Source organism: Panthera uncia, assembly GCF_023721935.1.
Source record: "Panthera uncia isolate 11264 chromosome A3 unlocalized genomic scaffold, Puncia_PCG_1.0 HiC_scaffold_11, whole genome shotgun sequence".
Classification (NCBI taxonomy): Eukaryota; Metazoa; Chordata; class Mammalia; order Carnivora; family Felidae; genus Panthera; species Panthera uncia.
In genome coordinates, this window is record NW_026057578.1 from 71,525,903 (window position 1) to 71,540,065 (window position 14,163).

The 14,163-nt window shown below is 37.9% G+C and overlaps 1 non-coding gene across 1 annotated transcript; it reads right to left on the reverse strand.

Annotated features, from left to right (window-relative positions):
* Positions 1-13,593: 13,593 nt before the first annotated feature.
* Positions 13,594-13,699, reverse strand: LOC125937194 (small nucleolar RNA SNORA1). The gene has a single exon (XR_007462289.1). It is a non-coding gene; the product is annotated as a small nucleolar RNA SNORA1 (small nucleolar RNA).
* Between the last annotated feature and the right edge of the window lie 464 nt (positions 13,700-14,163).

The following is a 14,163-nucleotide window of genomic DNA, read 5'->3' on the forward strand; positions in this document are numbered from 1 at the left end:
AGGCAACTCAATGTTCTGTGACACGGTATTATGACAATGTTCTGTGGAATAATCTGTCAGCATTTTCCGAAATAGGATTTGCAATGCCTAGAGCACCAGCCAGCCAGGCTTCCTGGTGGAGATGTCATTGAGGACAGGGCTGCACTGGGTGACACGTTTTTAAATAGCTCAAAGGCCAAAGCACAATGCAGGGTGTCAGGCATCATTCTGACATTTCAGCTGGATATAAATTTAGACCTGAATCTTTATTAAAATGAAATGTGTACACAGTGATGCTGCCCTTAGAGGAAACCTAGGGTAAATGCCATGTGTAATTAAGAAGGTACTTTGTTACCATGTGTCCAAGCTATCTATTGCTGTGTAACAAGCCATCCCCAAACATAGCAGCTCAACAACAGCTTGTTACTTGTCATAATTCTGTGGGTTGACCTCCACTCCATTGGGAGGAACTTCTGCTCCATGTTGTCTGGCTGAGGTCACTCATGCTCTTTTACTCCATTGACAGCTTGGTTGGAGCTGGAAAGTCCAAATGGCTCCCATGGTTTCCCTCCATTTGGCCTTTCAAGGGCTCTAAATGAAGCATTCCAAGAAGACAAGACCCCATGTGCAAGTACTTATTAAGCCTCTGGTTGTGTCACACTTGTTAATGTCCCATTGGCCAAAGCCAGTCACATGGCCAAGGCCAGAGTCAAGGGCTTGAATACACAAGGGTGCAAATACCAGGGAATATTTCACTGGGGGCACCAAAGTAACAGACTGCCATACCATGTTTTTCTCTAATATTTTGTTTGAAAGGATGGGCTTATTTTCTTTCCTCTCTCTAATAAAGTTGCTAGTAGGAAATAGTACCAGAGATCACACAAGTCAAGTTTCTCTGACTTTAAAAACCATTTGTCAAAAATCTTAGAGTGCAGCCAAGTAATGTTGATTACAAAGTAAAATGTGTAAACTGCAGCATAATTTTAGAAAGTGTCAGTTTATCCAGTTAATGGGAGACAAGCTTTACTATATAGATGGGTTCTTTTGTCTCTCCTTGCCCAAGATTCTTGGGAGGATCTCTGCCTGTGCCTGTGGTTCCATATTTCTCTGCAATTTCTGCCATCAGGCTGAAGCAGGGAGACATGAATATGGATGGATGATACAGTGCTGACTGTCATGCTATGAAAGGGCTTCAGTCTCACTGATAGTAAGTAGAAAAAAAAATGAGAAATGATTCTATCAAAAGCAAAGCATTTTCAAAAGCAAACTCAAAAAACAATGCTGTGTAGAAGATAAACAACTAATTAGCTGAGGGAAGCTAGCAAGAAACTTGGGATTTTGTAGATAAATTGAACTGTTTAGAAGGAAAAACAAAACAGATCAACCAGATCAACAGACTAACTGAATCTTGACCAGCTGGGAGCAGACATGTTGATATGGAAAGTTATTTTGACGATTAAAAAAATTAATGACAGTGGAAAGAATGAATGTTGAAAGAACTGCTTAAACCCTGAGAAAGTTAGCAGTATCGAGAAGGAAAGACAAAAGGAGGATAATAATAAATTAAAACCAAGCATCTCCTACAAATATGAGAAGATTAAACTTGTTCATGAAGGCTGTGTAATTTGGAAAATGATAATTTGTTAAGGCAAAAACTAAAAAGATTCTAAATGACAGTTAAACAAAATGAAGTGATTCATTGATCAAATTATTTGATTGCAACAGAATGAAAAACTGAGCAATCTGAGTTTTTAAAAATGTTTATTCGTTTATTTTGAGAGAGAGAGAGTGTGTGTGCACTTGGGGTGGGGGCACAGATAAAGAGGGAGAGAGAGAGAATCCCAAGCAGGCTTCATGCTATCAGTGCAGAGCCAGAAGTGGGGCCCAATCTCATGAATCATGAGATCATGACCTGAGCTGAAATCAAGAGCCAGACGCTTAGCCGACTAAGCCACCCAGGTGCCCCAACAATTTGACATTTTAAGCAATAAGCCAGATATTCAAATTATATTGCTTAGCCCCAAAGTATTCCTCCTTGTCTGGGGTTGGCCAATACCAAGTACCATGCTTCTTCCTAAAAAAAGGTGAAACAAATGTTTCGATGAGTCTTTAGCTCATGTAGTTGTTGCCATGATGGTGGTTTGGTGGTGAGTACTGATTTATTGGATGCACGATATGTGCCAGGTACTGTGCTAAGTGTTTTACATGCTTATTCTCAGTTTATCATCATCCTCATTTTACAAATAAAGAAACCGAGACACAGAGATAGATGTTAACTCCCTTGGTGAGAGTCACATGTTTAGTAAATGGTGGTGATAAGATCTGACCCAGGCAGTCTGACTACATCCCCAACATTCTACTGATTTCAGAGCCCTATTAAAGCAAAGACTGAGTAAATGAACCTGGGGTTACCATAGCAACCAAAGAAAGGAATCTGAAGAGTTGTTGACATACCCATCTCAATACATAATCTGCAACTCTGATTTTCTTCTTTCTACTCCCAGCCTTTTTTTTCCTTCCCTTGGTGCTACTTTTACAAAGCACACGAGCTATCCAAATAATTCACCCTTTAAACCAACAGGATACTAGAGAAATGTAGCCCTGTAGATGTCATTTATTTACACTTTTTTTTTTCATGTAGATTTGGTAAGGAAATAAACTCTGAATGTTCCATTTATTTAAACAGCACAGAGTTAGGACACAAACTAGATCCCTGTTTTAAAGACACGGTCCTATGTCGCCATCTGGAGGAAGATGTATAAAAACCTCCTTTATCTGTATTTGGGCGGTCAGTCTTTAGCACCTTCATGACTCAACCGCAGATTATTATTTATTATGTACAGAGAGATAAAAGCAGAATTAAAAAATAAATTCTGTAGTGTACTTCATTGCATCCAGTATGTCAAGAGGTCTAAAAACTAGACTATAGTTTAGAGAAAGAAGAGTGTTATGAAAAGTTGATTCTCACACTTTTAAGGAAAATGTATGGTTTTCATCAAGTTCTAATGTATTGAGCTATTTTTTCATAAAATACTCCTGTAAGCACAGTCCTTGCTTTCTACAGGTTTATGTTCAAGGAGGAGATGAAAAACCGCATCTCTTTCCAAGGCTATTTCTGTTGGCATGAGACCCCCTCTGTTCCTTTAGAACACACTTAGCTCTTTGCTGGCAGGACCCTGTCCATCTGGCTCACTCTATCCCTAGCAACCAGCAAGGTTTCTGGCCTGTCTTAGGCACTCAGTAAACACTTGTCAAGTGAATGTTTTCTTTTCTGTGTTCTCTTAATTAGGCTTTTCTGTATAACTGTGCAGATAACCTAGAATATACCAAAACTCTTGGTCAGGCCCTGCCTGCTTGTTTTTTATCAGTGAACAAAATGAGATTTCTCCAAGGCAAGTCAGCCTCCAGGATTAAAAAAGTAAATAAATGCCCCTTGATTTTCACAGGGCTTAAAATTCCATTATGAGCAACTCACCTTTTTGAGTGTTAAGAATTTCTTATGAAATTCTTTAAGAATTTCTTTAAGAATATCTTATGAAAATGTCACACTTCCTAGGAAAATTAACATCTTGAGTACTGTTAACTCTAATTTTGTCTGGGTCAAGGACAGCCTTAACCCCTGAGTACTCTAGGGATTGTGAAAGACGATTGATTGAGGTATGCGAAGAAAATACTACAATAGTATATGTATATAATTTATCTTTCTGTGTTTCCACATACATTGGCGTATTCACTCAAAAATTTTTACTAGTAAGTTTGAAGACCAACTGGTGAAGACATGACTTTGGAATTAGGCCTCAGTGTGAAGTTCTTTAACCTCTTGAAGCCTTTATTTCCTCTCTCATAAAATAGGGATAATAATTTTACTTTTGCAAAGTTGTGATGAAAACTGAAAGAACTGCCTGTGAAGTGTTCTGCCCTGGGCCTAGAAAATCTTAACAATTCAGTAAATACAGTTGGCTCATAGGCCTGTGACCCGTGTGGTCACAAAGGGTCCCATGACCAGAAGGGGCACAAGCTTGTTTAACGCTGTGCTGTCACTATGTGGAAATTATTCACAATTTTTGACCAAGGGCCTTGTACTTTCATTTTGTCCTGGGCCATGCAAATTTTGTAGCTGGTCATGGTAAAGGGTGATTTTCACTGTTGGTCTAGCTAAGTTGCTGCCCTGGTTATCTTGGTTATGGTATGAAGGTTCCTACTCTGGTTCACATCACTATTTAAGCTCCTTTGGGCCACCTAAGATGCTCGTGGAAGATGAGCAGTCTTTTTTTTTCTTCTTCTTTAGATGTAATTCACATACCATAAAACTTAACATTTGAAAATATACAATTCCACTGTTTTAAGTCTCCCCCCCCCCAGTTTTATTGACCTATAATTGACAACACAATTTTAAGTATATTCACAAGGTTAACCCAGTCTTTTTAAAGAGCCCACACTGCCTTGTGGGCAATGGGTTCAACTCTGCCTTGTTTTCACTACTCTCTGAAGTAGGATGTCAATAAGTGATGTCAAATGACACGACTTCCCTGAAATACATATTGCCAAGAACAAATTAATGCTTTGAATTGGCCGTAACGTTTTAGCGGTGGAAGAGGTCCTACAGGTCATTCTGGCTCCTTCACTTTACAGTTGAGCAAACCAAGACCTGAAGAGACCGAGTGCCTTGTCCAAAGGCATGCAGAAAGTGATTAGGGCAGGACCCCAGGTCTTGTTTCATTCCGTGTGCCCCGGGCTCAGTAATTCTGCCCCCCTCCCCATTCAGATTGTCCACCTTTTGTCCAAAACTCCTCACTAAAATGGAAGATCAGGTTGGTATTTGTAGGCACCAGAAGGGCCCTTCACAAAAGTAAGTTTTTTAGTTTCCTTTCCATTAGTAAAGTGTTTTCAGAAATCCGGGGTTTCAGGGGCCAAGCCATTTGATTTTAAATGTGTCTGTGGTTTCCTCACTCCAGGGCACAACTTCTTGGTTCTGAGGACTCTGCTGCTGTTAATTTGATGACATAGTATGGTGCCTTCTGTGTACAATTTTAAAACTTTTGGGCTACTTCAATAAAGGTAGCAACTTAATGAATTTGTGGCATATTATTCAGCTCATTGAAGTCTTTGCATATAAGTAATGTTGATGCTTTTAAGGCCGTGGAGAATTTTTACATTGATGCAGCATCAGTTCCAACATATTCTACAGCTTTATCCGAAAACTTTGGTTCCATGAACAGATGCCAAATTCATGGCCAGGCAGCATATAAACACAGCAATAGTAACTCAGGCAATCACACAGGCTTGGGCATAACTAAGTTAATATCTTATTTTAAATTCTTTGGTGGGAAACTTCTGTGGGCAGATATTTTAAATGTTGGTTATATTTACTATTATTGGCAGATATTTTAAATGTTGGTTATATTTACTATTATTAACAATAATAAATATTTTGGGTATTTACTATGCTCTGGGTATTCTCAACACTGCATGCATTATGTCAATCGCTGAATCCTCACATGTTTATGAAATGGTTATCAGTGTTATCTCCACAACTTGCCCAGGGTCTCATATCCAGATGGCAGAGCTGGACATGAGTGCAGCCATCTGACTCCGGAGCCTGAGTCCTTAACCGTCGTGCTGTATTTGCTGTTTCTCATTGGAGGAAATAATAACCCAAGATTTTACTTGACCCATTTTAATGGGACCATAATAACAAAACACTGTGCACAGGGAATGGATAAACGCCTTCAGATGGAAATAAATCCAAAAGAAGATTCTGTAGAGGATGCTGTTTTTCTGATGTTCCACTTAGAATCTTGGCTGTGACAATCAGAGAGGTGGGGTCCTGTCCAGAGTCCTGGCTCTAACAGTATTCAAAGCAGTTTTTTTTAAATTGGAAATATGAAACATATGGAACATTTCAAACATTAAAAAAGCAGAATAGGGGGCGCCTGGGTGGCTCAGTCGGTTGAGCATCCGACTTTCGCTCAGGTCATGATCTCGCGGTCTGTGAGTTTGAGCCCCGAGAGGGGCTCTGTGCTGACAGCTCAGAGCCTGGAGCCTGCTTCAGATTCTGTGTCTCCCTCTCTCTCTGCCACTCCCCCGCTCATGCTCTGTCTCTCTCTCTGTGTCAAAAATAAATAAACATTAAAAAAAATTTTAAAAACAGAATAGTATCGTGAACCAACTTGTAGCCATAACCCAGCTTCAGTAATGACCAATTTAGGGCCAATCTGATTTTACCTATAGCCCCACCCACTTCTCCCTATCCTCTCCAGATTATTTTTAGCAAATTAAGCAAATTCAGACCTCAAAACTTTCCCCACATAAATCTTTCAGCATGTATCTCTAAAAGATAAGATTCCTTTTAAAAAGCATATCATACTGCCATTATGACACTTAAAAATTAATACCTTTAAAACCATCAAATATTAAGTCACTGCTAACATTTCTATGGTATCTCATAGAGGTTTTTTGTTTTTTGTTTTTTTTTAAGTTTGTTCAAATCAGAATCCAAATAAGCTCCATGAGACTGGTATGTCTTTTAAGTATCCTTCTAATATACAGTTTCCCCTTCACCTCTCTCTCTTTTTTTTTAATGCTTATTTATTTTTGAGAGAGAGAAAGGGAGGCACAGACAAAGGGGGAGACAGAGAATCCCAAGCAGGCTCAGCACTGTCAGCCCAGAGCCTAAGGCAAGGATCAAACTCAGGAATTGTGACATCATGACCTGATTGGAAATCAAGAGTTGGTTGCTTGGGGCGCCTGGGTGGCGCAGTCGGTTAAGCGTCCGACTTCAGCCAGGTCACGATCTCGCGGTCCGTGAGTTCGAGCCCCGCGTCAGGCTCTGGGCTGATGGCTCGGAGCCTGGAGCCTGTTTCCGATTCTGTGTCTCCCTCTCTCTCTGCCCCTCCCCCGTTCATGCTCTGTCTCTCTCTGTCCCAAAAATAAATTAAAAAAAAAAAAAAAAAAAAGAGTTGGTTGCTTAACCAACTGAGCCCCCCAGGCACCCCTCCACCTCTCATTTTTATTTCTTGTAATTGATTTTTTAAAATACCAAAAACAGGTTTTCCTTGGGAAATGCCAAAAGTCTGGAATTTGCTGACTGTATTCTGGTCATATTATTTATTATGCTCCAATATGACAACTGAAAACATTTTAATTTTTTTTTTTTTAACTTTAGACTCTATCCTCCAGGACGTGTCCATTTTATTCTTTTCATCCTTAGGTATCCTGGAGACTGTACAGTTGATCTTCCATGTTTTGAAATCTGTGTAGTTTTTAATTTGCATTTCTCTTATTTTGACCATTCCTTTTTTCACATGATTAAGGGCTATTTTGATTTCTTATGTGAAGTGCCTACTCACTTTTTTCCATAGAGTGAGGGTTCTTATTTTTGTCAAAATATTTTATCAAAATTTTTATCAAAAGAAGCTCATATATTAGAGATATTTCCCCTTTCTTTGTGATATTGATTACAAATATTTTTCCTAGTTAATAATTTTTCTTTTCACTGTCATATGGTATTCTCTGCCATGCAAAAAGTCTTCATTTTTTTGGTAATTGAATGCATCAATTTTTGCCTTTTTTAGTTCTAGAGTTTGCATCATGATCAGAAATGTTGCTCCAAGTTGTAGATGAATTAACTCATGTTTTTGTTTTATACTTCCACGGTATTATTTTTCCATTTATATATATATATATATTTTTTTTTTTAAGTTTATTTTTATTTATTTTGAGAGAGGAGAGAGAGAGTGAGAGAGCACAAGCTGGGGAGAAACAGAGAGAGAGAATCCCAAAACGTCTCAGTTCTGAGTCGGTTCTGCTCAATTCTGTCAGCGCAGATCCCAATGCATGTCTTGATCTCATGAACCATGAAATCATGACCAGCAGGTGTGAAGTGTAAGGATTGGATCAAATTCTATCTTTTTCAGAACACGTTGTAAAATTCAGGACTTTATAAAAATAACAAATGAATCTATTCGGAATGCCCGGAAGCACATTCTCTGCTATATTCAAAGTAGATAGTGAAAGACAACAGTAGGGTTCTGTTCCACTTCCAGCTCATCCTTACTGAGGAAATGTTGCTAAGGCCTAGCCTAGCCCTGGAGGCCGGGAGAATAATCCATGCTCTGCTCTCCTCAGGTCTAGCTTTCTCTTCTGTCAGATCTGACAGAATTTGTCACTGTCTTGTCCTCTCTAGGATCACTCTCTTGTCCTAAGGACAGTTACCCTGTGCAGCTCTGTGCTGGGAGTGTGGTTTCGTTGTTGCACAGGCCTTCCCTGGAAGCTATTCTTCACATTTACAAATGCTGATGCTCAGTTCATGTTTAGTATGGAATTTCTGTCAGTTGATCTTTGCAAAGGGCTTTGCTTACCTCCCTGTTGTACTTGCTAACCTGAAAAGTGGTTTTGCCTCTCTGTTTGGGCCTTAAGAAATCTCTAACCTGAGAGTGCTTGTACATCAGCATTCTCTTGGCAGGCTGTATTCTCTCTGGTGAGTGAGGGAAAGGAAAGATTTTATTTGGCTACCTTTTGTGATAACAACAGCAATAATAATGATTAAAATGTATCGAATGCTTACTATGGGTAAGGCACCAGGCTTACCCCTAACACCAGTTGGGGCAAGGCAAGAATACTAAAGGGGTCCATGGTATATGTCTATACACTTAAAAGTTAGATATTGAGTAGACTATCACATATGTTCTTTCCTTTTACCTTGTCAAATGTGCCTTCATAATAACCTGGAAGGACAGATTTAAATGCAGAATTCTTAGAATTCCTTGAGTTCCATGCCAGAAGGTGACAGTGTGAGAAGAATTCGTCCCCTGCCTCTAGGCTGCCTCTCTTCTCATCCTACCTCCTCCTGTGTCCACGATGGGCCTTGCATACAAGTTTGTGGACATTCAGCCCATTTACCCAAGTTTCAGATACATGCCTTTCACTCCACAAATAGCTGTCCCTTCGGGTCATCCTCTGACCCAGGAGAGTACACTCCAGCGGAGCAGTCCAAGGTAACCCTATAAGTGGGCTCAGGGCCATTTGTGTTGATAATTCCAGTGTGTTGGATACCTGGAGTATGGTCTAGAAGAGATGGGGGAGGTGATGGGTTCTGGGTGGGCATATCTCCATATTCCTGCAAAATCTGCTCCACAAGGAAAAGGAGAGTCCCTATGGGACTCCAGGTTGCTTTATATGTATTTAACTCATTCAATCCTTAACAACAATCCTATGAGGTAGGTGCTATTATGTCCATTTTACCAATGAAGAAATTGAGGCTTAGAGAGATTAGGTAAACTGCCCAAGGCCAAGAGACTACTAAATGGAAGAGTAAGGATTACAATTTGGGCAATCTGGCTCCAGAGCCTTGTCTTCTGAACTGAAAGGATTTCCCCCTCACACCGTTCCATGATACTTTCTGTGTAGCATTATTAATCCCTCCCCATAGCAGTACTAAGGAGTTATCTGCTTGACTATACAAGTACTCAACAAAGTTGTTAGGGATCTTCATTCTTGACCATCACTTGAACCTCCTTTACTAGTAAAATTAAGGTATCTCTAAGATATTTTTCAGCTCTAGAATCCTGTGATTCTAGACATGATTACAAATATCCCTTCAGTGTAAGCTTGAACAATGCTCCAGAAAGTGTACCTGAAGGCATTACAAAACTACTAATAATTAATAACAATAATTAGTAATAATAATTATTAAATTACAATTATAGGATCCTACCTACCATTGAGATTACCACATATTTAAAACTTGGAAACACAAATTAACATCTTCTATAGGAACTTCTCATTGCTCTTAATAGGAAACACTGCAAAAATTTTACAGAAGACATATTAATTAGCCTATAGGGTCCACTTAGGAAGAATATATAATGATGTCAGATACAGTGATCCACATTTAACAACTAGATGTTACCCCTATTATAACTGACCTAAAACATTTCAAGTGTACTGAAAGTATGGCATATATTATTAGTTGTATGACTAATTTTTCATAGTCTCTCTTTGAGATTAGAGATCTCATGCAAAAGTTTCAGTGGAGGCTTTAGTAGGAAGGAACACTGCAACTGAATTATTACCAGGAGTAGAAAAAAAGAATTATACCAGGACCCATGTTTGGAGTATGAAATATCAAATGTGCTCAAGTTGGATGTCTGTACATTGCAAGTTGGTCTTGAGGTAAACTAGACTTTACATAGAATCATAGCTAATTACAATTTGAAAGACAGACTCTCTCTGGGTATCTGGGAATGCTTTTTAGAATAGTTCCTTTTCAAACATGGATCAAAGAGGCCTTTTCCTACTTGTCTGATCTAGTTCTTTCATGTTATCTTTATTGAATAGAGAATATAGAGAAACTCTACCTTTAATGAAAAATCCTGGAAACTTTTTATTGATTTGATCTTAGACTGTAGTGTCTATTACAGCTCAATAGAGCTTCTTTATCCTTTGTTAGAAGTGTTTGAAAAGAGGTGGGGAAAAAACTTGAGAAGTTCTTTTCTCCACAAATGACTGATAAATTCCCATTTCTTTAGCCTTAGAATTTGTTCCTTCTGATGTGACTTCTATAGTTTACTCAAAATGTTTGATATTCCTATAAAAATATTTAACATAGGATACATTCTGGATGATAGTCTAAAATGATAAACTTAAATTTTAAAATCAATCTTTTCCTCTATAAATAATAATAATATCTTCTCTAAAAATGAATGACATTTAAGGAGTTACATGGAAATGGTTATTATGTACAATACACAGGGAATCAACATGCAACAACCAAATAAAATAAGTGAAACACTGATTTTATTTTTATTAGTCCTATTGAAATTTACATACTATAAATTCACCCATTTAAAATATACAATTCAATGGTTTTTAGTATATTCAGAGTTGTGCAACCATCATCACAATGTAATTTTAGAACATTTTTATCATCCACCCCCAAATCCCATACCCATTAATAGTCACACACATTTCCCCCACCTCCCCATTCTTTCTTGTAGAAAGCCAGTACTCTACTTTATGTTTATATAGATTTGCCTCTTCTGAACATTCCATCTGTAAATAGAATCATCCATCATGTGATCTTTTGTGATTAGCTTCTTTTGTTGAGAATATTTTTAAGGTTCCATGTTGTAGCTTGTATTAGTACTTCATTCCTTTTCATTGAGGAATAATATCTCATATGGTTATACATATCTTATTTGTCAATCAGTTGATGGACATTTGGATTACTTCCACTTTTTGGCTATTTATGAGTAATTCTGCCATGAACATTCATGTACAAATTTTCATGTGGATGGATGTTACATTGCTTGGTATATGTCTAGAAGTGGAATTGCTGGGTCACATGGTGACCCTATGTTTAACTTTTTTGAGGAATTGCCCAAATGTTTTCTAAAGCAGCTGCACCATCTTATAGCCTCACTAGCAACATATAAGAGTTCCAATTTTTCCACATCCTCTCTGATGCTTGTAATTGTCTTTTTGATTATAGCCATTCCAATGGGCGTGAAGTGGTATCTCATTGTGGTTTTAATTTGGAGTTTTGTGGTGCTTAATGATGTTGAGCATCTTTTAATGGTCTGTTTTTAAATATTTTACTCGGTTAAAAATGTGGACTCTCTGGGGCACCTGGGTGGCTCAGTCGGTTAAGTGTCCAACTTCAGCTCAGGTCATGATCTCACCGTTTGTGAGTTCGAGCCCTGCACTGGGCTCTGTGCTGACCACTTGGAGCCTGGTTCGGATTCTTTGTCTCCCTCTCTCTATGCCCCTCTCCCACTCCTTCTCTGTTTCTCAAAAATAAATAAATGTTAAAAATTTTTTTTTAAATGTGGACTTTAACCCCATTAGTTGATAGCTGGTAAAATATCATTGTCAATTTTTAGTAGTTCATTTATGATGAGATCAAGACTGCAAAGTCTAGCTCTAATAAATTGGTTAGCTTTTACAAAGAAAATGGTAGTTAAATAGCTACACTCATTGGTCCTAACTCTGTTGTGATCTGACAGGACTTTGATCTTGCCAGTTAAGAGCGTGTGCGTGTATCAACCAAAGGGTATGTCCTAATGACTCCAAATATTATTCCAATAAAAATGTAATTTATTATTAACACATATTTTCAGGAGCAATGACCTATTGTTTTATTGAAAATGGTACATGCTCATTTCAAACATTTTTGAACCATCAAAAAGATATAAAGAAGAAAGCAATAAATTGTTATAAACCTCACTTTTCCAGAAATAACCAGTTAGGTTTTGGGGAAGTATAATACTTCCAAACAGATACAGTTAGATTCAGGGTCAGATGGTTGAATGGGTAGAAATAATTTCATGAGAATGGGATCACATTATATCCGCTTTTTAAAAATAAAAAGGTTTTAATTTTACTTGAGTTAACAATAAAAAAAGAAAAAAACCACTTAAGTGAAACTGAGGAATGAACAGAGAAAACTCTTTCTCTATAAAATTGATTCAGAGCTCACCTCCCATCTTTTTATCACGACTTCTCTAATTCTGACCCTCTTGTTCACTTCTCGAGTTGCTGAATATCATCAACAGAGTTTTTTCATAAAGGACCCATGAGTGTGATAGTAGAAACTACTGAACAGCAACATTACTTTTCCATTGTTCAGTATAATACTCCTGATTTTATTTATTTTTTTTAAAGTTTATTTATCTTGAGAGAGAGAGAGAGAGTGCTCACATGTGCACATGGGGTAGGGGCAGAGAGAGAGGGAGAGAAAGAATCCCAAGCAGACTCTGTGCTGTCAGTACAGAGACCATCTTGGGGCTCAAACTCATGAACCATGAGATCATGACCTGAGCCAAGATCAAGAGTGAGATGCTCAACCAACTGAGCCATTCAGGTGCCCTTAATACTCCTGATTTTAAATGTACACATTGCCCCCAAGAATACAGTGTTTAAGCATAGCCTCCCTTGCAGCTAGATGCTAAGTAAGTTCTGGCCAATGAGATATAAGCAGAAGTGTTGTATGAAAATTACAGAAAATATCCTTAGAGAGGATATGCCCATCTTCTGCTCTTCTTCCTGCTAGCTGTTACGCAAATGTAAACACTGAAGTTTGATTTGTCATCTTCAACCATGAGGTGGAAGATCTGTACTGAATGTAGTATAACAACAAGATAAAAGGATTCTGAGCAGCCGACCATTTCCTTAAGCTGCTATACCTCCAGACTTTTTATGAGAGAAACTTTTTATTTTTGTTATTTTTAAAGTCAATTTTTAAGGAATTTCACATGTGATTCCTTCTACTGCCAATCACTTTGGTTCCTCCAAAGTCAGAATCATAATCTTCAAAACAGCCCCTTTAAAAAGAACTTTTGTCCAATCCGCAATTGTCACTGTCAGTCAGTCCACAATTGTTTCTTTTGGGCTGCTTTTGATCTCCACTTGAAAATGGACATACTTCAAAAATTCCCCCCTGTAATCTTTGGAATCCAATTTCTTCAAGCAAATTACTTTAGGGCCCTAGAAGTCAAACTGCAGGAAGCACGTTGATTGCTATTTTGGCAAATGACCTAAAATATAAGTATTCTTTAATTGTTTTTAATGTTGAAAAGTCTTGTTACTTCCACTCTACCCCATGGGCCTAGCAGAAAATGTTACAGGTCTCATTGTCACCACTGCAATAAACTTGCTGTGATGGAAGAAGCATAACTTGTATTTCAATGTAGCCATGAAATCTCTACCTTTTTAAATGGCTTATTTGGGGTCCTTAGTCATCTGCCATTAAAATTCATTATAATTGTCACAAGTGCTAAACAATGCCATTAGGTTCTTTAGTGCTAAGAATGTCTGTTGCCTTTACACTTACACAATTTAGCTGTGTATAATTCTGATGTTATACTTTGCTTCTCTATCAGTATATATAGATACTATTTCATTTTTTCTGGCATTGGAGGTTGCAGGGCAGATAGCTGAAGCCAGCCTAATTTCTTTCCGTACCCATCCTCCATTTTTGTTTCTGGCTAGATCAAAAAACATTCTTTTCCAATTTTCTATTAAAGAAATTCAAACATGCAGAAAAAGTTAAAAAATAGCTAGATTTAGCAATTGCTAATATTTGCCTTATTTGCTTTATTTCTCCTTATGCATATGTGCATGTGTGTGTTTGTATGTATACAGATAACACTTCTTTCTGAATCTTTTGAAAGTAAGTTGCCGACA